At 36.8% G+C, this 22272-nt stretch overlaps 1 pseudogene; it reads left to right on the plus strand.

The window, feature by feature from the left end:
• Window positions 1–489: 489 nt before the first annotated feature.
• LOC107769276 (protein NRT1/ PTR FAMILY 3.1-like) overlaps window positions 490–22272 on the plus strand; it is a 28618-nt pseudogene continuing 6835 nt past the window's right edge.

The following is a 22272-nucleotide window of genomic DNA, read 5'->3' on the forward strand; positions in this document are numbered from 1 at the left end:
TATATGCAACTATCACTCTAAAAATGATTTTCCAGATTCTTAAATAAAAAAAAAAAAAACCAAGAATGCCCACAAGTTTTTTGAAATCCACTAGGTAGTACTATGGCTCTTTTTATATAAAATGCCCACAATTTGCTTCGACATATTTGTTTTTTTTTTAAAAATTTCTGATAAACAGTAGTAAGTACCCATTTTGACACATTGCCTCCCTTCCTAAGAAAGAACGATAGTCTAGTTCTACTATCCAGCTACTATTCAAATTACTTACCAAGATTCACATTTTGGTTAGAACACGACATAATTTCAAGAGAAGCCAGTGAAAACATTACACGGTTCTAACAAGCGACTCATATCTAGAATGAGATGACGTTCCAAAAAGATTTTAAATAATTAGAAAGAAAAAAATAATAATAATAGGGCAATCAAACAATAAAATCAGACACACTTCACATGCCAGCCATTTTCTATAAATAGTCCCCACAATCTTGTTTGGCTCATTCATCTTAGCATTGCGCTTTGCTTCTTCTTTCGCAAAATAAACTTCAAGTCACTAGCTAGTGGCCGCTTCTAGCAAGAAGCCCTTTCTTTCTTACATATCGTTTAGCCAGAAAGGGAAAAATGGATTACAAGACCATGGAAGTAGAGAAGAAAGTAGTTGAAAATTGCAAAGAGGAAGAGATGGAGACAATAATCAGCAAAAAGAAGCAACTTGGAGGAATCAAAACTATGCCATTTATACTGGGTGAGTTCCCGTTGTCACTTCGTACATACTGAAACCTAATTTTACTTGGCAATATTATAATTCTGAGCTTTAGTTTTATCATATCTTTATATGGCTCAGGTAACTTGGAATTAGTACTCTTTCACTTTATTGTTTAATAATGTGTAGCCCTTGTGGAATTTATCCAACAAAAATACTTCAAGTTTTCTGGAGATCAAAGTAGGACGGCATTTTTTTTCCGTATCTTCTTGTGTAGGCTGTTCTTGTATTTGAATAAATAGATGGGGAAGTTCACTTTTTACAGAAAATGTTCTGATACAAGGGATACGAAAAATAGTTCAAATCTAGGCGTCATTATATTCCTTTAGCACTTTAAAGCTATTATTCATGAATAGCTGTTTAACCCTACGCTCTTGGTGGTAATATTAGTTTGGTCTTAACATCTTCTTTTGCGGTTCATGTTTACTATCGCGTCTAACTATTTGACAGATGATCCATCAATTAATCATGATTAAGTGAAAAATATATATATGCATACATGTCATACTTTTACTAGTTTGATTAAATATTCGGTAATCGATAAATTTTTACCATCTCACTGGGATGTGTGCATTCTTCGATAATAATTTTCGTCATCTCCAATCTTCTTTCTCTTCTCCTTTTTGGAGTGTTAACTAATTTGTACTATTACAACTTGGTGGGAAGATGGCAAGAAATTAGAATTATTTTATAAATTAATTCACTTCTGCAAGGTTAGAATAAATCCATATTTGCGTATTAAAAGCCAAGAAATGAATACGTACATGGAAGCGAATGGAACGCCGGCCTTACAGCCTCAATTACATAATGGGGTGCAAGAAATGGAAGAATATTAATTTGTTCATGGGTAGAGAAATGATATACACCAATTAAGGTTGTGGTTGAGTGGTAAGTACTTCTTTATCCTTAATTAAAGGTCTTTGGTTGAAATTTTGGTATAAAGTCACCTTTGTTAGAGAGGTTTACCCCCTTTGTGGTCTTTTGGGCGCAAGTTAGGCCGCAATATGGTACCGAACACCGGATGAGAAACCAACGGTATATGTCTTTTATCACCAATTATCGTGCTTTAAGCTTTCATATTTAAATAATATCAGTATTTTAAAAGGTGATTTTTGGGCGAGCCACAGAGTAAGACATACAGAAAACACATCGAGGTGTAGTGACAGGGCTTAAGAATCATGGGACATAAGCCCGAACCTTCCAAGCGTTGGCGTTCACCTAGGCATAAGTCCCATCGTTCTGGGTGTTCATTTGGAGCATAAGTCCCGGAGAAATTTTTCCAATTTGAGCAAAAAATGATTAATATTTTTTTTTTAAAACTTAATATGCAAAAGTTAACTCATAGTAAATTCTCAAACTAAAAATCTAAAAAGTCAAAAGTTTATTAATATTTATCCTAATTTCGTAATCTTTACTTTTTCTCGTTGACTAAGTAATAAATACACCTCTTCTGTGCTTGCATTTTCCTTCTTTATGCTTCATTTTGTTTTTGCATCTTTTATTTATTTTTTTCAAGTTAGTTTTTGATTTCCTATAACTCTAGTTTAGATATTATTTTGCGGACTCTATTCTGGATTTTTTATGATAATTATTTGTGACTTGTTATCTAGTTTTAGTTTTTTTTAAATAATGTTTTATTCATAGTATATTTTTTTGAATTATTAGGAACTAGAATATTATTTTTACCATTCTGTGTATGTTCTATCATAGTAATATTATATATGTAATATATCTTTGCGTCTTTTACTTTTTCAAGTAAATTGTTTTTTGTATGATTCGTGCACATGTTATTATTTTTATATTATAATATACTAGTATCAGTACCCGCGCAATATGCGATTTATATCAATAGAAATTAATTATTGCAAACTAATTTTATCACTATTGAGTCTTAAAAGTGAAACGTTCGTCGGGTCTTTGATTGGCTCTGTTCCTCATATCTAAAATTTATTCCTTAAAGCTAAAGATATATGAATCTATCATTATAACATTTTAGTGACATGAAACATAAATCACCATATAGTTTGTAATGCAAACAATTTAAATTGTCTGACTAAAACTCTCAAATTAAATTACGAAAACCCTTCTTTATACACTATATTTATAGTTTCGTTTAATATTTGTCTATCATAAACCAAAAAATCTAACCTCTTTTACTTTCGTGAAAGAGCAACATACAATTATTCATGTGTAAATATTGATTTCTTCGATGTAACTCCACATGAAGTAATAATTGGCCTAGATTTTTGTTAATCATTATGGTAAAAGATATAACGACAAAAAATTATCTTCGCTAGAACTTAAACGGTATTCTTGCATCAGATAGAGTCAACGTCATTCGTAGAATAAACTGCTTATACTATCTGTTGTATTCCACCAAATACTACTATAGCAATATAAATGATGAGTTTATATCAGCCTTGAACTTGGATATTATATAACTCCTTTCCGAGTATAGGAGGGAGGAGATGGATAACAGTTATGAGATCCAGATTCCTAGAAAAATAAGACGTGGTCTTACCACGGCCGCATCATAATATAAAATATTTTTTATCTCAAATTCAAATAAGTCTTATCCCCAAAAAAATCTTACTTATTGTAAATTGCTAAGGTTAGTGATCAATAATAGACAAATAAATACTTATAGCTTGATTATAAGTATTTTAATTCAATAATAGACAGGAAATATTAGTCTAATATAACTTTTATCATCACAATTCAAAAAATATTCTCATATTAAATTTCAGATATCTTTTCCATCTATATTTCTGAGATTATTTATTTACATACTTTTCCTCTTTTTTTGTTTCTTGTCTACTGTCTTGAGCTTGCTTTTATCAATAATATATCAGTCTTAAACTTGGTTATAAGTATTTTTTATTCAGTTTTAGACAGAAAATATAAGTATTGTATGACTTTTTTTTATAATCATAATTCAAAAAACTTTTTCATAGCAAATTCAAATATCTTATCCTTCTATATCTCTATACTGAAATTATTTACTTATATATTTTATCTCTTTTTTTTGTTCCTTGTCGATTGTTATTGCATTATCTATCACTTAAAATGTTACGCTATTATGTAACTTTTAATTAGCTTGCTACTTACTTTATATCCTTGTCCGCTACTCCAATTACAATATACTATGTATAGATGAAAATGATTTTTCTTTCTATTGAAATAAAATTTCTATTTATTTTTAGTATTTTGTTCTATAGTGTTTAATTTTATCAATAATATTTTGGATTATCAGTTATTTGGTTGGTTTATCATATTTTTAGATTAATTTAAAGTATAAATACCCTCACACTATTTCTACCCCCTTTTTCTAAATTATTTTCCCTAGTAGGTTATAAGTATTTTTAATTCAATAATAGACAAAAAATGTAAGTATTGTATGACTTTTCTCGTCATAATTCAAAAAACTTTCTCATAGCAAATTCAAATATTTTATCCTTTTATATCTCTACACTGAAATTATTTATTTATTTATTTTATCTCTTTTTTTGTTCCTTATCGATTGTTATTACACTATCCATCACTTAATATTGTTACGCTATTATGTAACTTTTTATTAGCTTGCTACTTACTTTATATCCTTATCAGCTACTCCAATTAAAATTTACTTAATATAGAGGAAAATGATTTTTCCTTCTAATGAAATAAAATCTCTCCTTATTTTAACATTTCATTCTATAGTGTTTAATTTTATTAATAATATTCTGGATTATCAGTTATTTGCTTGCCTTGTTATATTTTTAGATTAATTTAAATACCCTCGCACTATTTTTACCCCCTCATTTTAAATTATTTTCCCGAGTAGGATACTTTATTTAATTTTGTATTCAATAATAGAAATAGAAAAAAAATAAGTGCATATGATCATACTTTATAGTACTTCACCAAAATTTCATGGTAGTTTATTATTGAAACTTCTAGTAATGGTTATTTTTATTGAAATATCTGGTTTTAGAGAATTTACTTTAACTTTTAAAAGATAAATGTTGCAAGTTATGAATGCACATAATTTAGTTTACTTTGTACGTTAAAATAAAAAATCATCAATATATTTTTGAAAGCGAGGAACAACCAAGTCTTATTATTATTTACTTTTTGGTAATAACCAAGTCTTATTTTAAACGTGTAAAGTAAACCAAAACTGACTCCTTCTTTTCCTTACATATAACCTAATTGTTTTTAATGTAGCATTTAATGAGGATATCATATGGGCCGGTAATTTTCTTTAGTAAACCAAAAATAAATTATTATTTCCTTACATAATAACTCAAACGTGCATAATCTTAGAAACTAAATTCAAATGATATCTAGTCAAAGGCAAATCCAATAACCATGTAAATTAAATTTGATCAAATTTAATTTGTCTAAAACTTATTTCGAATTTGTTAAAAGTGTCAAGTGGCATTTTCTTAATATGCCATTTGGTTTAACCTCATGCTTCACTACCCTCCTTTTAATATAATATATATATATATATATATATATATATATATATATATATATATATATATATAGACACACACACACACACACACACACACACACTATATTAAAAGCACGAAGGCCCTTAGCGAAATATCGTTCGTCTTTTTTACCCTTTTAAAATAGAGTTCGCACTGAACAAAAAAATAATTTAATTATTTTTTTAATATTTAAGAATAATTTATCTTAATTAATTTCCTACTATTTAGGAATAATCACCTTTTAGGTTTGGGAGAGTTGTTTTTAGTTGATAAATTAGGAAACTTTGTATATTTTGAAGTAACTAGGTTTCGTTTATTTTCTAACTTTATTTATATTTAGGAGTATGAAATTTCTCCTATTAAGTTTAGGAGGGGTTTTTTAGTTAATAAAATCTATGGTTCTTTTTAATTAATAAAAGTTGACAGATTATTCTTTATAAATTTATAATTGGTAATTGTGAACTCCTTTTCGATTTAGGAGTCTTAATTTTTTAATAATTAATTTTTATGGTCTATTTGAACTATATACAATTTGACCTTATATAATTTCTTCTTTTTGTTTCGAATTATATATGAGTACTTTTAAAAGAAGTAGCTACAATTCCACGCTTTCATCATATCTTTGTTGTTCGAGCAACATCAACAAAATTAAGGGGTTTCGGGGTCTTCTCTTTCTAATTTTTTTTTTGTATTTTTATTAGTATTTAAAATTTTCATTAATGTTCAATTAATCCTTATTTTGGTGTTTTTGATTGTGAACTTTCGTTGAACATGACTGTCGCCATATTGCATTAGATTTTATGTGTCAACTTTTGTCAAGCTATTTCTTCTACTATTTTTCCGTGCTTGCATATAATAAATATTATAAAATTTATATATCTGGCGCGGCACACGCGTGCAACGCAAGCATACTAAAACTAGTATACACATGCACCTCTATAAAATTATATATGGTAAAAACCGGTTAGTCCTTCGTACGAACTGGTCGAAATAATAATGCATTGGATCGAAGAGCGTCTTCATAATATCAGGTTGAGGTCCGAAGTCAGGTCATCAAGCTTCGAGCCCTAGGGACCGATCAATATCGAGCTCGAATCCAAATCGAACTATGATGTGAAGTAAAGTTATCGAGCTTATGAGGCAAAAACCGACCAACACTGACCCCGAATCAATACAAGGCTCCGAATCAGAATCGAGCTCGAGTCGATATCGAGCTCGAGTCAATATCGAGCTCATAGACAAGAGCCGTTGCAACCGCACTAGAGGAGAGAATCCTGGCAGGAATTATGGAAAAGCTGATTTATCATGGGTCTCCCACTATGTATTTTTAATTATATCTAAAGTAGGATCTCTCCACTATAAAGGGAATGGTTATTATTTATGTAAGGACGAAGTTTCTACATATATGGTAACTGAGATATCATACACTCCTATATTGAAGAGTTATCCTTTTTAGCTTCATAGATTGATTCATCTTGCTTAATCCATAAATCATCTTCTTTCCAACTTTGCTTATTTTTCATTCTTTGCAATTAATATTCGATATTTCCATTTTACTCTTACGATTTGTGTCAAGTTATACCACATACCCTTAGAACTACGTACAATTTCAACTCTATCCGTTTTTCGGATAAACACTTTGGCGCCCACCGTGGGGCTAAGGATAACAGTGATTATTTGGTACGAATATGCTAAACACACCCTCTTACACTTGTTGTTGAAAGTGTCTTTGATTTCGAATTAGCGACAACGAACTCTCAATTAATGGCCTTACCTATTGACAATGAAGCTGGCCTTCAAGGAGAAAACAATAACTTGACAACCAGGGCCGAAAAGCCGCTTGTCGATGCCGTTGGGACCCGAGTCGAAGTACCATTAGACGTTAATTCGCATGTGGCTATTGAGGAAAACCAACGTTATGAGCCTGAAAATAGCATTCATGGTGGTACTCGATCTGCATATCGAGATACCCATAACGTTGAGGAAAATAGAATCAGTTTGCGTATGATTTTTGAAATATTGCAAGCTCAACAGGTAGCGATAGCTCAGTTGCAGATTCAAACCCAGGTACCGAGTAGACCGGAGTCCAGTCCACCCCGAGAAATCACCCACAAAACGGAACCAGCTAAAGTAAGGTCAAATGAGCAAGAGTAAGGGACTAATCCCGAAATTGCTAAGATGTTCGAAGAATTGACCAAACGAATAGAATCAGGAGAAAGGAGGATCGATGCAAACGACAAAAAGGTAGAAACATATAACTCCAGGGTTGATCAGATCCCGAGGGCACCACCGATATTGAAGAGCTTAGATTCTAAAATATTCGTACAAAAGCCTTTCCCCCCAAGCGCGGCTCCTAAACCGATCCCACAGAATTTCGCATGCCCGAGATTCCTAAATATAACGTAACTACCGACCCCAACGAACATGTCACCTCTTACACATGTGCCATTAAAGGGAACGACCTAGAGGACGATGAAATCGAATCCGTATTATTGAAGAAATTCGGTGAAACCTTGTCAAAGGGAGTAATGATATGGTATCATAATTTACCATCTAATTCTATCGATTCATTCGCTATGCTTGCAGATTCCTTCGTAAAAGCACAAGTCGGGGCCATAAAGATCGAGACCAGGAAGTCGGACATGTTCAAAGTAAGACAAAAGGATAACGAGATGCTAAGGGAGTTTGTATCTCATTTTCAAAAGGAACGAATGGATCTGCCACCAGTCACAGACGATTGGGTTGTTCAGGCTTTCACTCAAGGTTTGAACGAACGAAGTTCGACGGCTTCACGGTGGTTGAAGCATAACCTGATCGAGTACCCAACTATTACTTGGGCCGACGTGCATAATCGGTACCAGTCGAAAATTAGAGTCGAAGACGATCAGTTGGGTTTATAACCCGCTGCTAGAAGGGACATCAATCGAGAGCAAAGTCCGATCAAGGACCGATACCGACCATATAGTGGAAACCACAGGATCAATGAATCGAGACGTAACCCCGGACAAGGCAATAAAAGAAGTGATCGAGGTCAAGGGTCTTGGGGGCTGATGAACAAAAATGGGTTCGACAGGCCTACCGGACCTAAAGAAGCACCACGGTTATCAGAGTATAACTTCAGCATTGATGCATCCGCCATCGTGTCGGCTATCGGACGCATCAAAGATACTAAATGGCCTCAACCCATGCAGACCATTCCTGCCTAGAGGAATCCCAATCAAATGTGAGAATATCATGGTACCCATGGCCACAGAATGGAAGATTGCAGGCAACTAAGAAAGGAGGTAGCATGTTTATTCAATAAAGGGCACCTTCGAGAATTTTTAAGCGACAGGGCCAAAAAGTATTTCAAAAACAGGGATTTCAGTAAACAAAACGAACAAGAAGAACCGCAGCACATCATCCACATGATCATCGGTAGTATCGATACCCCTCAAGGGTTGGTGCTTAAACGCACTAAGACATCGGTTATACGAGAAAAACGACCTCGAACTCAGGATTACGCACTCATAGGAACCTTGTCCTTTAATGATGAAGATGCAGAAGGAATCATGCAACCTCACAACGATGCACTGGTAATATCCGTACTTATGAATAAAACTAAAGTTAAGCGTGTGTTAATTAATCCAGGTAGCTCGGCCAACATTATTAGATAGAAGGTTGTAGAACAGCAGGTCTACAGGGTCAGGTCATACTCGCAACCATGGTTCTAAACGGATTCAACATGGCATGTGAAACCACCAAAGGCTAGATAATTCTGCCGATAAACGTGGTCGGGACCATCCAGGAAATGAAGTTCCACGTAATCGAAGGCTACATGAGGTACAACGCCCTTTTTGGAAGGCCATGGATCCACATTATGAGAGTTGTACCTTCAACCCTCCACCAAGTTCTTAAATTCCCAAAATCGGAGGGAGCCAAAATGGTGTATGGAGAGCAACCGACCGCAAGAGAAATGTTTGTCGTCGAAGAAGCAATCTCGAAATCCTCACCTTCGTCAACAAAGGGATCGGACTCAAAAGGGGAACAAGATGTCAAATAGCAATCACAGACATCAGCTTCAACCCAACTAGAAAATCAGAAGATTGACGAAGATGATGATCAAAGGATCCCTCGATCCTTCATGGTCCTCGATGATTCCGACGCTACCCAATCAACGATTAAAGAACTGGAGCAAGTCATACTAATCGAGCATTTGCCCGAACGAAAGGTATACCTGGGAACGAGATTAACCCCTGAACTCAGGAAAAGGCTTATTCAATTTCTTATCGATAACATAGATTATTTTGCTTGGTCCCATTTAGATATAACAGGGATCCCACCGGATATAACGATGCATCGGCTAAGCCTGGACCCTAGGTTCAAATCGGTGAAGCAAAAGAGAAGACCCCAGTCCGAAGTAAAGCACACATTCATAAAGGACAAGGTAACTAAACTTCTTAATATAGGGTCCATTCGGGAGGTGAAATACCCCGAATGGTTAGCCAATGTAGTTGTAGTCCCTAAAAAAGGGAACAAACTTAGAATGTGTGTAGATTATAAGGATCTAAATAAGGTGTTCCCCAAAGATTCTTTTCCGCTGCCTAACATCGATCGCATGATCGATGCTACAGCCGGCCACGAGATCCTTACTTTTCTCGATGCCTATTCCGGGTATAATCAAATCCAAATGAACCCGGAGGACCGAAAAAAAACTTCATTTATCACCAAGTATGGAACGTATTATTATAATGTAATGCCCTTCGGGCTAAAAAATGCAGGAGCTACTTACCAACGCCTAGGTAAATAAAATATTCGAGGAACAAATAGGTAAATCAACCCCGAGAAATGTGCTTTCGAGGTCGGTTCGGGCAAGTTCCTTGGATTCATGGTATCAAATCGGAGGATCGAGATCAACCCCGATAAAATCAAGGCCATCGAAGATATCACCATCATAGACAATGTAAAAGTCGTACAGAGGCTAACCGGAAGGATAGCTGTCTTAGGCCGATTCATTTAGAAGTCATCAGATCGAAGCCATAGATTTTTCTCTCTACTAAAAAAAGAAGAGGGATTTCGCCTGGACCCCGGAATACCAACATGCATTATAGGAATTGAAGCGATACCTATCGAGCCCACCGCTGCTTCACACTCCAAAGGCAGATGAGAAACTTTACTTATACTTGGCGGTATCAGAAATAATGGTAAGTGGTGTCCTAATTTGAGAAGAGCAAGGTACGTAATTTCCCGTTTATTATGTAAGTAGAACCTTAGGGGAAGCGAAAACTAGATATCCACACTTAGAGAAATTGGCACTTGCACTGATAAGCGCCTCTAGAAAGTTAAAACCATACTTTCAATGTTACCCCATATGCGTACTAACCACTTACCCACTTCGTAATATTTTGCACAAGCTCGAACTATCAAGCCGATTGGCCAAATAGATCGTCGAACTCAGTGGGTACGATATCAAATATCGACCCCGGACGGCCATCAAGTCTCAAATTTTAGCGGACTTCATGGCCGATTTCGCGCCAACCCTAGTACCCGAAGCTGAAAAGGAATTCCTGTTGAAATCGAGTATATCATCGGGGGTATGGACCCTTTTCGCAGACGGGGCTTTGAACGTGAAGGGGTCCGGGCTAGGCATCGTTTTGAAGCCGCCCACGGGTAGCACTATTAGGCAATCTATCAAAACTACTAGGTTGACTAACAACGAGGCCGAGTATGAGGCCATGATTGCAGGCCTCGAGCTAGCTAAAATCTTGGGAGCAGAAGTCATTGAAGCCAAGTGTGATTCTTTTTTGGTGGTAAATCAAGTGAACAAAACCTTCGAAGTTCGAGATGATAGAATGCAAAGGTATTTTGGACAAACTACAGGGAACTTTGCATCGTTTCGAAGAATGGACTTTACAGCATGTACCTCGAGAACAAAACAGTGAGGCCGATGCACTTGAAAATTTGGGGTCGTCGGTCGAAGAAGATGAGATCGGCTCGGGGACTGTCATTCAACTCTCGAGATCCGTGATCTAGGAAGGTCATGCCGAGATAAAATCTACAAGCTTAACCTAGGATTGGAGGAATAAATATATTGAATACTTGAAGAACGGAAAGCTCCCATCGGACCCTAAAGAGTCGAGGGCCCTACGAACCAAAGTTGCTCGATTCACATTGGCTGCAGATGAGACATTATACCGAAGGTCATTCGATGGACCATTGGCAGTGTGCTCAGGACCAGGAGACACCGACTACATCCTACGTGAGGTTCACGAGGGTACTTGTGGAAATTATTCCGATGCCGATTCATTAGTCCGAAAAATAATCAGAGCAGGATATTATTGGATCGATGTGGAAAAAGATGCAAAGGAATTTGTTCGAAAATGTGATAAATGTCAAAGGTTTGCACCGATGATCCATCAGCCCGGGGAGCAACTTCACTCAGTCCTATCCCCATGGCCATTCATGAAATGGGGAATGGATATCGCCGGCCCCCTGCCATCGGCCCCAGGTAAAGCTAAGTTCATTTTATTTATGACTGACTATTTCTCTAAATGAGTTGAAGCACAGGCGTTCGAGAAAGTAAGAGAGAAAGAGGTTATAGACTTCATCTGGGATCATATCGTATGTCGATTTGGGATACCCGCCGAAATAGTGTGTGACAATAGAAAATAATTTATCGGCAGCAAAGTGACAAAATTCCTCGAAGACCACAAAATAAAAAGGATATTATCAACATTATATCACCCTAGTGGGAACGGGCAGGCCGAATCGACGAACAAGACTATCATTCAAAACTTAAAGAAAAGGTTGAACGACGCTAAGGGAAAATGGAGAGAAATCCTACCCGAAGTTCTTTGGGAATATCGAACAACATCAAAATCCAGTATGGGGGCTACCCCGTTCTCCTTAGTATATGGCCCCGAAGCCTTGATTCCATTCGAAGTCGGGGAACCCAGTGCTAGGTATCGATATACAACAGAAGAGTTAAATCATGAGGCTATGAATACTAGCCACGAATTATTGGATGAAAAACTAGAAGCCGCTCTCGTCCAATTAGCCGCCCAAAAGCAGCGGATCGAAAGATACTATAATCGAAGAGCCAATCTTTGCCATTTTAAAATCGGGGACTTAGTGCTAAGGAAAGTCACCCTCGGCACCCGAAATCCAAACGAAGGAAAACTGGGTCTGAACTGGGAAGGACCTTATCAAGTACTCGAAAGTGTCGCTAAAGGATCCTACAAACTCGGTATTATAAACGGCAAACAACTACCAAGCAATTGGAACGTGTCACACCTAAAACGATACTACTACTAAGGTACGACCCTCCCATGTTCGTTTATATTTTGAAACTAACCCTTGCAGGAGTTAAATCAAGAATAAGGATGGATCATTCAACACGAAGCCTTAGGTCTGAAAGTACGCGTTGCACTCTTTTTTCCTTAGACCAGTTTTATCCCAAATGGGTTTTTCGGTAAGTTTTTTAATGAGGCAACCATTGATCGTGCTAACTTAGAACAATTTAACAGTATTTGAGACCTCTTTACAATCAACCTCGAATAGTGGTAGGGCATTACCCTCAAATATATCAAGTTCGATGCAAGAAAGTTACTTTATAACAACAGGGTTCCGATAGGAAAAATTGTAAGAGCCAAATGGTAAAAACGAACCATGCTCGTGTAGATTGCTCGATCCCTAGTACAAAATAGAAACACATGTATAATGACATGAAAAGAAACTTCTTTGCCCATATCTCATGTCTCACAACCCATCCTCTATTTCATGATCTATTACGCAAACAGGCTCAAGGGCCGATGATTACCCCACAAATCGGGGACTGCCACTCGACTACTAAGCCTACGGGCTATATTACTTCGAGTTCGAATTACTCACTCGACTAATAAAGTCTACGGGATACATCACTTCGAGTTCGAATCATTCACTCGATCATTAAGCCTACGGGTTATATTACTTCGAGTTCGAATCACTCACTCGACTAATAAAGCCTATGGGATACATCACTTCAAGTTCGAGCAAGCACTCACTCAACTACTAAGCCTACGGGCTACTCTTGTTTCGTGTTCGATCAAATACTCACTCGGCCATTAAGCCTACAAGCTACATTACTTCGCGTTTGAATCATTCACTCGATCATTAAGCCTACGGGCTATATTACTTCGAGTTCGAATCACTCACTCGACTAATAAAGCCTACAGGCTATAACACTTCGAGTTCGAGCAAGCACTCACTCGACTACTAAGCCTACGAGCTACTCTTATTTTGAGTTCGAGCAAATAATCACTCGACCATTAAGCCTACGGGCTACATTACTTTGAGTTCAAATCACTCACTCAATCAATAAGCCTTCGGGCTACATTATTTCGAGTTCGACTCACTCACTCGATCATTAAACCTACGGGCTATATTACTTCGAGTTTGAATCACTCACTTGACTAATAAAGCCTACGGGCTACATCACTTCGAGTTCGAGCTAGCACTCACTCGACCACTAAGCCTACGGGCTACTCTTATTTCGAGTTCGAGCAAATACTCACTCGACCATTAAGCCTACGGGCTACATTACTTCGAGTTCAAATCACTCACTCGATCATTAAGCCTACGGGCTACATCACTTCGAGTTCGAGCTAGCACTCACTCGACCACTAAGCCTATGGGCTACTCTTATTTCGAGTTCGAGCAAATACTCACTCGACCATTAAGCCTACGGGCTACATTACTTCGAGTTCGAATCACTCACTCGATCATTAAGCCTACAGGCTACATTACTTCGAGTTCGAATTACTCACTCGATTAATAAGCCTACGGGCTATATTATTTCAAGTTTGAGCAATCACTCGCTAGACTACTAAGCCTACGGGCTGCCTTATTTCAAGTTCAAGCAAGCACTCACTCGGTTATAAAGGCTACAAGGTCCAAATACGATCAAATTGCCTAAAGCCTTATGAAAATCTTCATAAGGCATGAATGAAATAAAATATTCACGAGGCAGAGAATAAAACAGAGGAAAGTCAGGAAAAGAAAAGATCTTTATATATATACGAGAATGTTTACAATGTCCGAACAGGACCCTACACGAAAAACCAAAATGAAAACTAAGGGATAAGTTTCTTGGTTATCTACGGGGGCAGTCTCTTCTCCATCGAGCTCCTCCCTGCTCTCAGACCCACTCTTGCTCCCATCATCGCCATCATCATCATCATCACCATCATCATCATCGGAAGCCAAGGCTTCAACATTGGCTTTGAGCTCTTTAGCCCTTTTTATCTCTTCGGTGACATCGAAACCTTGATCATGGATCTCCTCGAGGGTCTCCCTCCGAGATCGGCACTTAACAAGTTCAGCAACCCAATGTTCTCGAGTGTTGACGTTCTCGACTGCCTCTCTTTCTTGTACCTGAGCAGCTTCAGCATCGGCCCGATAGATGGCCACAAATGCATCCGCTTTGGCCTTTGCTTTTTCGGCGTCAGATTTGGCCTTGGCAAGTTCGGAGGCCAACCGAGCCTCGAGCTCCTCTATTTTTCTTGCTTGAACCGAGCTCTTCTCCTTCAAGCTGTGAAGTTGGTTTTCGGCCGATAATAATTGGGCTCGAGCAGTTTCTTTCTATCCAGTAAAGCGGTCCATACTTTCTTTCCACTTCAAGGACTCCGCCTTTATCACATCGACCTCCTCACGGAGCTTCCCAATCATCTCAAACTTTTGATGCAGCTGTGAGACCAAAATATTAGTCACCGTTCCAGTATCGAGCCCATAGGATTTTAATAATATCATTAACTGCTCAGTCAGATCAGTCTGAACTTGGTGAGACTTGGCCAACTCAGTTCGGAGGTCTTTGATTTCCTCTCCCCTTTGCCCTAAGAGGAATTTAAGGGTGTTCCTCTCCTCCATAACTCGTTGAAGGTCGGACTCGTATAAATGCGGTTCGGCTCGAGACCAGCTCGAGACTGAGAACATGCTTCTCGATGAACCGCTGCGGCCTACGAAGAAAGAAGAAAAGAAGTTAGAAAAGAATAGCAAACATGAAAGTGGTATCAACGAAGGGAGTTAGAGCTTACTCGATTTAGAGCTTGTTGCACTTCACAGAAAAGGCCCGATACATCACTAGGGCTAGCAACATCCTCGACACCAGTAAACAAATCACAGAAGGGTTCCTCCCCTTCATGAGATCAGTTTATCTTGAGGGCCCCCAGAGCTTGGGGTTCCCGAATCGCCCCTTCGGAAAAAGTAGGGAGATTGGGCGAGTCTCCGATTACTATTGGCCCAAGCGACTCTCTTGGGACATTCTCCTCAGTTCGTAGAGCTTCAGGACCGACCTCTTCTGATATACCCACCGTTTGTTGACTTCGGTGGGAAGCATCCTCGATCTCAACGGTTCAGGGACTCTGCCCGAACCTTCCTCCGATATCTCCTCAGTCCGTAAATCACCATCGATGCAGCTGCCTTTGGGGCACTGATGGTTTTCTTCAGTCGGGCCACCAGCACGGACCCATCGTTTTCTTCTTCTTCCTCGTCTTCATCCATTAGATACATGACTGATTCCATGGTTAAAGGGATGGTATTCTTCCTCGGCTTACAAGCCATCCTCGTCTTCGGTTTTGGATCTTCGGAAGCAAAGGCCCTTTTTCTCTTATTATCCTTCACCGGTTTTGGAACAGAGATCGAAGCCTCTTCCTCGCTGGGCGGGGGCCTTAAAACCGCATCTTTGCCCACACCTACATACAGAAAAATTGATTTAAGTATATGGAAAGCATCTCGTTCGAACTACCAAAGATACGAGAAAGAGGCTTACCATGATTTTTGGCCTCCCATCGGCTCTTTGACAAATCACGCCATGAGCGCTCGGCATATGTAGAGGTCGAAGCTAGATCCCGTACCCAGTTCTTGAGGTCAGGAACTGCACCGGGCATCCAAGGTACCGCTGCATCACAAAAAATGGGTATCGGTGAGAAAAGAAATAAAGAGGCAAAATAGTAGGAGATAACAGCAGAATTACACTTACACTTCATGTTCCACTCCTTGGAAAATTATATCTTTTCAGTCGGAATCAGGTCCGAAGTCTTCACTCGAATGAACCTGCCCATCCAACCTCGATCCCTGTCCTCGTCTATGCTCGAGAACAGAACCTTGGTAGCCCGGCACTGAAGTTTTATTAACCCGCCTCGAAAGTGGCGAGGGCAGTACAATCGAATGAGATGGTCGAGGGTGAAAGGCATCCCCTCGATTTTGTTCACGAAGTAACGGATCAAAATAACGATCCACCAAAAAGAAGGATGGATCTGGCCTAGGGTTATTTGGTATTGACGGCAAAAATCAATAATAATAGGGTCAAGGGGACCTAATGTGAAAGGGTAAGTATACACACTTTAAAACCCTTTCACGTAAGTGGTGATATCTTCTCCAAAATATGGGATTACAATTTATTTGTTCTCCCAATTACAATCTTTCTTTAGCTGTTCGAGGTGCCCCTCGGTTATCGAACACATATACCTCGATACTGGCTCACATCGGCCGGGGACCGACGAGCCTTTGTCGACCTTAAAATTAGAGGTAAGAATACACGCCCCAGGAGCGCACGCCTCAGGCCGTGGCTCCACCGGTGTTTTGTCGGCGGCATGCTGTGAAGAAGAAGCTTTTTCTTTCTGAGGAATGAATTTTGATATTTTCGCCATTTTTGGATTTAAAGATCGAAAATAGAAAGAGATAACAAAAATATGGTGTGTTAAAGAAAGATTTTGCAGTAGAAAACGCAGAATTATTTTTTTGCAGACTTACATATGAATTCAGAATATGCGAGAAAGAAGTTAGAAAATTTAGAGTTTGGAGATGTAAAAGTGATTAAAAGTGAAAAAAGGAGTTATTTATAGGTTGAGCAATGGCGGTTCAATTTCGATAATGGCCGACCATCGTCTGACACGCATTAAATGCCTCGAAAAACTGAACCGACGGGATAGCTATTACGTACGTCATGATCGGACTCGATGCAAACGTCAGTATATATCTTATCGTACCGTTGAAAAATCATGTTGTTTATCGCTATATCCTTCCCGAGAAACGAGGGGACTATCTGTATACGGCAAAAACCGGTTAGTCCTTCGTACGAACTTGTCGAAATGATAATGCATTGGATCGAAGAGCGTCTTCATAATATCAGGTTGAGGTCCGAAGTCAGGTCATCAACCTTCGATATCATTATCGAGCTCGAATCCAAATCGAACTATGATGCGAAGTGAAGTTATCGAGCTTATGAGGCAGGAACTGACCAACACTGAACCCGAATCAATACAAGGCTCCGAATCAGAATCGAGCTCGAGTCAAGATCGAGAGCTCGAGTCGACATCGAGCTCGAGGCAATATCGAGCTCATAGACAAGAGCCGTTGCAACCGCACTAGAGGAGAGAATCCTGGCAGGAATTATGGAAAAACTGATTTATCATGGGTCTCCCACTATGTATTTTTAATTATATCTAAAGTAGGATCCTTCCACTATAAAGGGGATGGTTATCATTTCTGTAAGGACGGAGTTTCTACATACATGATAACTGAGATATCATACACTCATATATTGAAGAGAATCCATAAATCATCTTCTTTCCAACTTTGCTTATTTTTCATTCTTTGCAATCAATATTTGATATTTCCATTTTACTCTTACGATTTGTGTTAAGTTATATCACATACCCTTAGAACTACGTACAAATTCAACTTTATCCCGTTTTTCGGGTAAACAAAAGTAATCGAGAATCAGTCGAAAATACAGTCACATCCTAAAATTTAAGAAAATAATTTAGTAGGAAATTAGTTTCTCTTTCTGACTTAATTGGTCAATTACTCTCTTCCGTCAGTTATTTTTTATGGTGAATTTTTTATATGCCTTTTAAATATTCTATATTACTAAATATTTTGATTTAAAGTACTTTGTGTAGTTTTCGAATATAAAATTATATTTCAAAAAGCTTTAAAATATTATATCTAAATTTATGATCTAAATTGTATACCATATAAATTAATATAAATTAAGACGGGGGAGTATATACTTATATTTTTATTGACAAAAAAAAAAATTCAAAATGATCGACACCACACGTAACGTAGTGGACATATGGTCCCCTTTTCTTCTCTTTGATTGAGTTCTGCAAATTCTTGGACTATTTGAACAGAGCATGTGGTAATGCAATAAAATACAAACTTAGTAGCGGATCGAAAGCTCAATGGGAACAATTGCACTTTTAGATTTGAAAATGTAGCTACAATTCTTTTTTATTTTACTATAATCTTTTTGAAATTATTATATAGGCCTTTAACATATTTATGGATGTGGATATATATTCTGCTAAATATAGGATTACGGAACATTTCGGGAGCAAATAATAAGAATATCTATTATTCCAACCATGATTAGGCCGGAGCTTTAATTAGCTAAACTCGAACACCGATACTAAAAGGGGACGTGCAGTACTGTAGCACCCGTCCGAATAACAACTTGAGAAATTGAAGTTAAGGGAAATGAAGAGGAGCCGGATCCAATAGGGCGGTCTAACAAATTTTGTGGCCTAAAGCCAAATTTTATGAGGGGCTTTAACTTTAAAAAAAAAAAAAATTATTTATTTGAAGTCTATTTTCTAATTTTTTTTAGATGCAAAATTATTAATAATTTTTCTTTAATCAATTTCTCCTAATAAGTCTTTCTCAATTGACAATATAGCTAATCCATTTAACCTCTTTTGATACATTATTGATCTTAGGTAAGATTTTTTTAATTTTAATTTTGAAAAATTTCTTTCCGCTGAAGCAACGGTAACATGAGTTATTAACATTATTCTATAATGAATATAGGCATTTGAAAAATAATCAAATATTTTTATTTGATTGAGTATATTAATTAAAGATTTTTATGAAATATTTTTTGTCCTTTTGTCTTTTTGTTTTCTTGAGCCGAGGGTCTTTCGGAAACAGCCTCTCTACTCCTTTGGGGTAGGGGTAAGGTCTGCCTACACACTACCCTCCTCAGACCTCATTAGTGGGATTTTACTGGGTTGTTGTTGTTGTTGTTGTTGTTGTTGTTGTTGTTATTGTTGTATGTTAATTAAACTGTTATCTTCTAATTGTACTATTTTTCTTAACACTTTCAATTCTGAAAATAACACTAAACCATCAATATCGGATTGATTATTATGCTTTAAGAAAAATTTTCAAGATTAAGGCAATGTGTTTTTAAATTTCCATCATTTAGTGATTTTAGTTTTTTATCACTAAATAGAAAACCAAAAATATTTTCATATGCTTCAAATTGTTCAAATCTATTTTGAAGTGAAAAAATAGCCTTGTCTACTATGTATAAAAAGTAATCAACTCTAAAGGACTCTTCAAGAGATTTTGAGATGTCATTATCAACATTCTCATCAAATTGTTTTTTCCTATATATCACACGTTTTTTACGAAATTCGGGTTCAATATTCATTTCAAATGTAATTTTCTTGGCAAAAAATCATAGCAGTTGCAAAATGCTTCTTCTCTATATTTGTTAAAGAAACAAATCAAACTTTTTCACTTCACAAAACTTTTTTTTAAATTTATATATAGCCTATTAAGTGTAACAAAAAAAATGGATCCCCTGTAAATGTGATTACCCGCTTTAGGGAAGGGCCGCTCCTGCCAATTAGTTCCTAGGATTAGTCAGTTGTTTACTTTATTAATAAAAAGTTCATATATGTTATCCTAATTAAAATTACATATAACAATTGGACATCATGTTAACAGTGTAAACTTTTTTATGGAAATATGTCAAGATGGCCTTTTAATCATTTCTAAATCACTTTTTGGATGTAATGGGTAGATTTGGAGTCAATTAGTGAGTTTTATTCTCTCAAAATATATTTATAAATGATAAATGGGTCATGTGCAAGACACATGTGCAACAAGATGACCCACTTTTAGCCCTTTCAAGAATGAAGGCCCGCGCAATGTATTTTAAAAATCAGTATATTATGAGCACATTCAAGTTATATTTGTGCTTAACTTTGCTCTTATTGTAAGTAGTCTCCTACATTTATTAGGCAGCTAAGTCATAACAACTTATAATCACTATTCCTTTAGGGTGGAAGTTATGGTCCTACTTTCTTTTGCAGAAAGTATATAGAATACTATTTTTCTGTCTTCATTTATGTGGTACTATTTTCATCGCACTATTTTTTTTTTAATTTATCCCAACAATAATATCATCTTTTTATAATCAGAAATATTTTATTTTTAAATTTTTTTGTTTATCCTTACTAAAATAATTTATGATCACACAAATATTTAAGGTTTGTTTTAGAGTATAAGTTTTAAAAATATTCATTTCTTTTTATGTTTCTATGCTAACAATGTCACCTATATAAATTGGGACAGAGGGAGCAGTAAAATTGATGTTGGTTTCCGTAACCCAAAAAGAAAAATGTAGAGTTCGGTGAGATCGCATTTTGGATTCAACACAGCTTTTTCTTCATTCAATTTCTTAAAAGAAGAAAAGTTAACATATGGCCGAGATGATTCCAATAAAGTTTTAAATCTTTGTCTAAAAGGCATTAGTTACTATCATTCTTCTCTAACAGTCTTCACCTTATAAGTCTCAAGCAATAATCTAAGTCTCTATAATTAAACAGTCCAGATCATGCTGAAGCAAAAGCTTCCATGATTATAACATTTTTCCTAGAACTCTTTGATAATTTGGCCAGACAGAATCTCTTCTGACAAGTTTAAGTTGGCCTTTGAGCTAGTTGCACTAACTCAGAAAGATTTAAAAAGTAAAACCTGGTAAAAAGTTCAAGATCAATAGGGCAGTGTATGGGGTAAAATTGGTCAGTGACAATTGGCAAAATGATGGGATGACACGTGGAACCAAAGACAGGTAGAACGCGAGTTAGCAGATGATTGGCACCAGGCGCGAGTGTGTGGCCGGTGTTTGTTGGATCCCGAAGGCAGAGTAGCTGGCAATAAAAATTCAAAGATTTGATATTGGGTAGCATTTAATGAGCAGAAGTTACAGAGAATATCAACATTCAAGACCAATTGTTATACAACCATCAATGACGATTTTATTCTCATTCAAGAGGATCTTGATTTGAGGATCTTGTCTCCCTGATTAGAATTATAAATAGAAGGATTAACATCCATTGTAGGGACATGAAATATTTTGTACACAAAAGCTATGATCTATTCTCTTATTACGCTCAATTGAAACACTTGAACACTACATTTACTCTTATACTTAGCATTCGAACATGTAAATGTACACTAGGTGGCAGTAATACTTGATACGACACCAAGAGTGCCACGTAAATCGGGGACTGTTAGAACTGGAGTCAATATCTTATCAGGACCGGGGGCTGCGTGATCATCTCCGTAGAAATAAGTTGTACACGTTAGCCACATGTATTGGCAGCTTTATTTACTTAAACAAATAAATGTTTATGTAAATATACTTTTAAAGATAGAGAAAATAAATCAAAGTCTTTTTTATTCTTATCTTATTTCTTGTCTAAATTATAAGTCAATTTATTTTACCGTTTGAAAGTTAACAAAAGCTTCAAATGCTTGTACCAGAATGAACATGAGATGTCCTCTTCAAGAGCGATGTAAACATAAGGGTCCTCTCTTATGAAACCCTCATAGTAAAGGGTAAATTCTGGAAGAATTTATGCCCGAAATCGAAGGGTATCGGATGCGAAAATATTCCCGAAGCTTTCTCAATTAAATAAAAAGGAATGTTTTTGTACAACACTTAGGAAAAAAAGTTTTGTTCAGTAATCAGAGTGCCAAAACTTAATAAAAAGTTTTGACATAATTACAAAAGTTAAAAGAAAAATTTATACATCATTCTTTGCTGCCGGAACCCGAAGGGCGAGAAGGGTCTTCATTTTCTTTGGTGGAAGAAGGTTGTTCCGCTGCCGGTTTGGGACCTTCATCTTCTTTGGTTTCTCGTTCGGATTTTGAATACTTAGAATTAGTATTCGAGGAATCAGATGTAGTGAGACGAGCAGGAAGGTTCTCACGAGGTGC

This window comes from Nicotiana tabacum, chromosome 12, assembly GCF_000715075.1.
Source record: "Nicotiana tabacum cultivar K326 chromosome 12, ASM71507v2, whole genome shotgun sequence".
NCBI lineage: Eukaryota > Viridiplantae > Streptophyta > Magnoliopsida > Solanales > Solanaceae > Nicotiana > Nicotiana tabacum.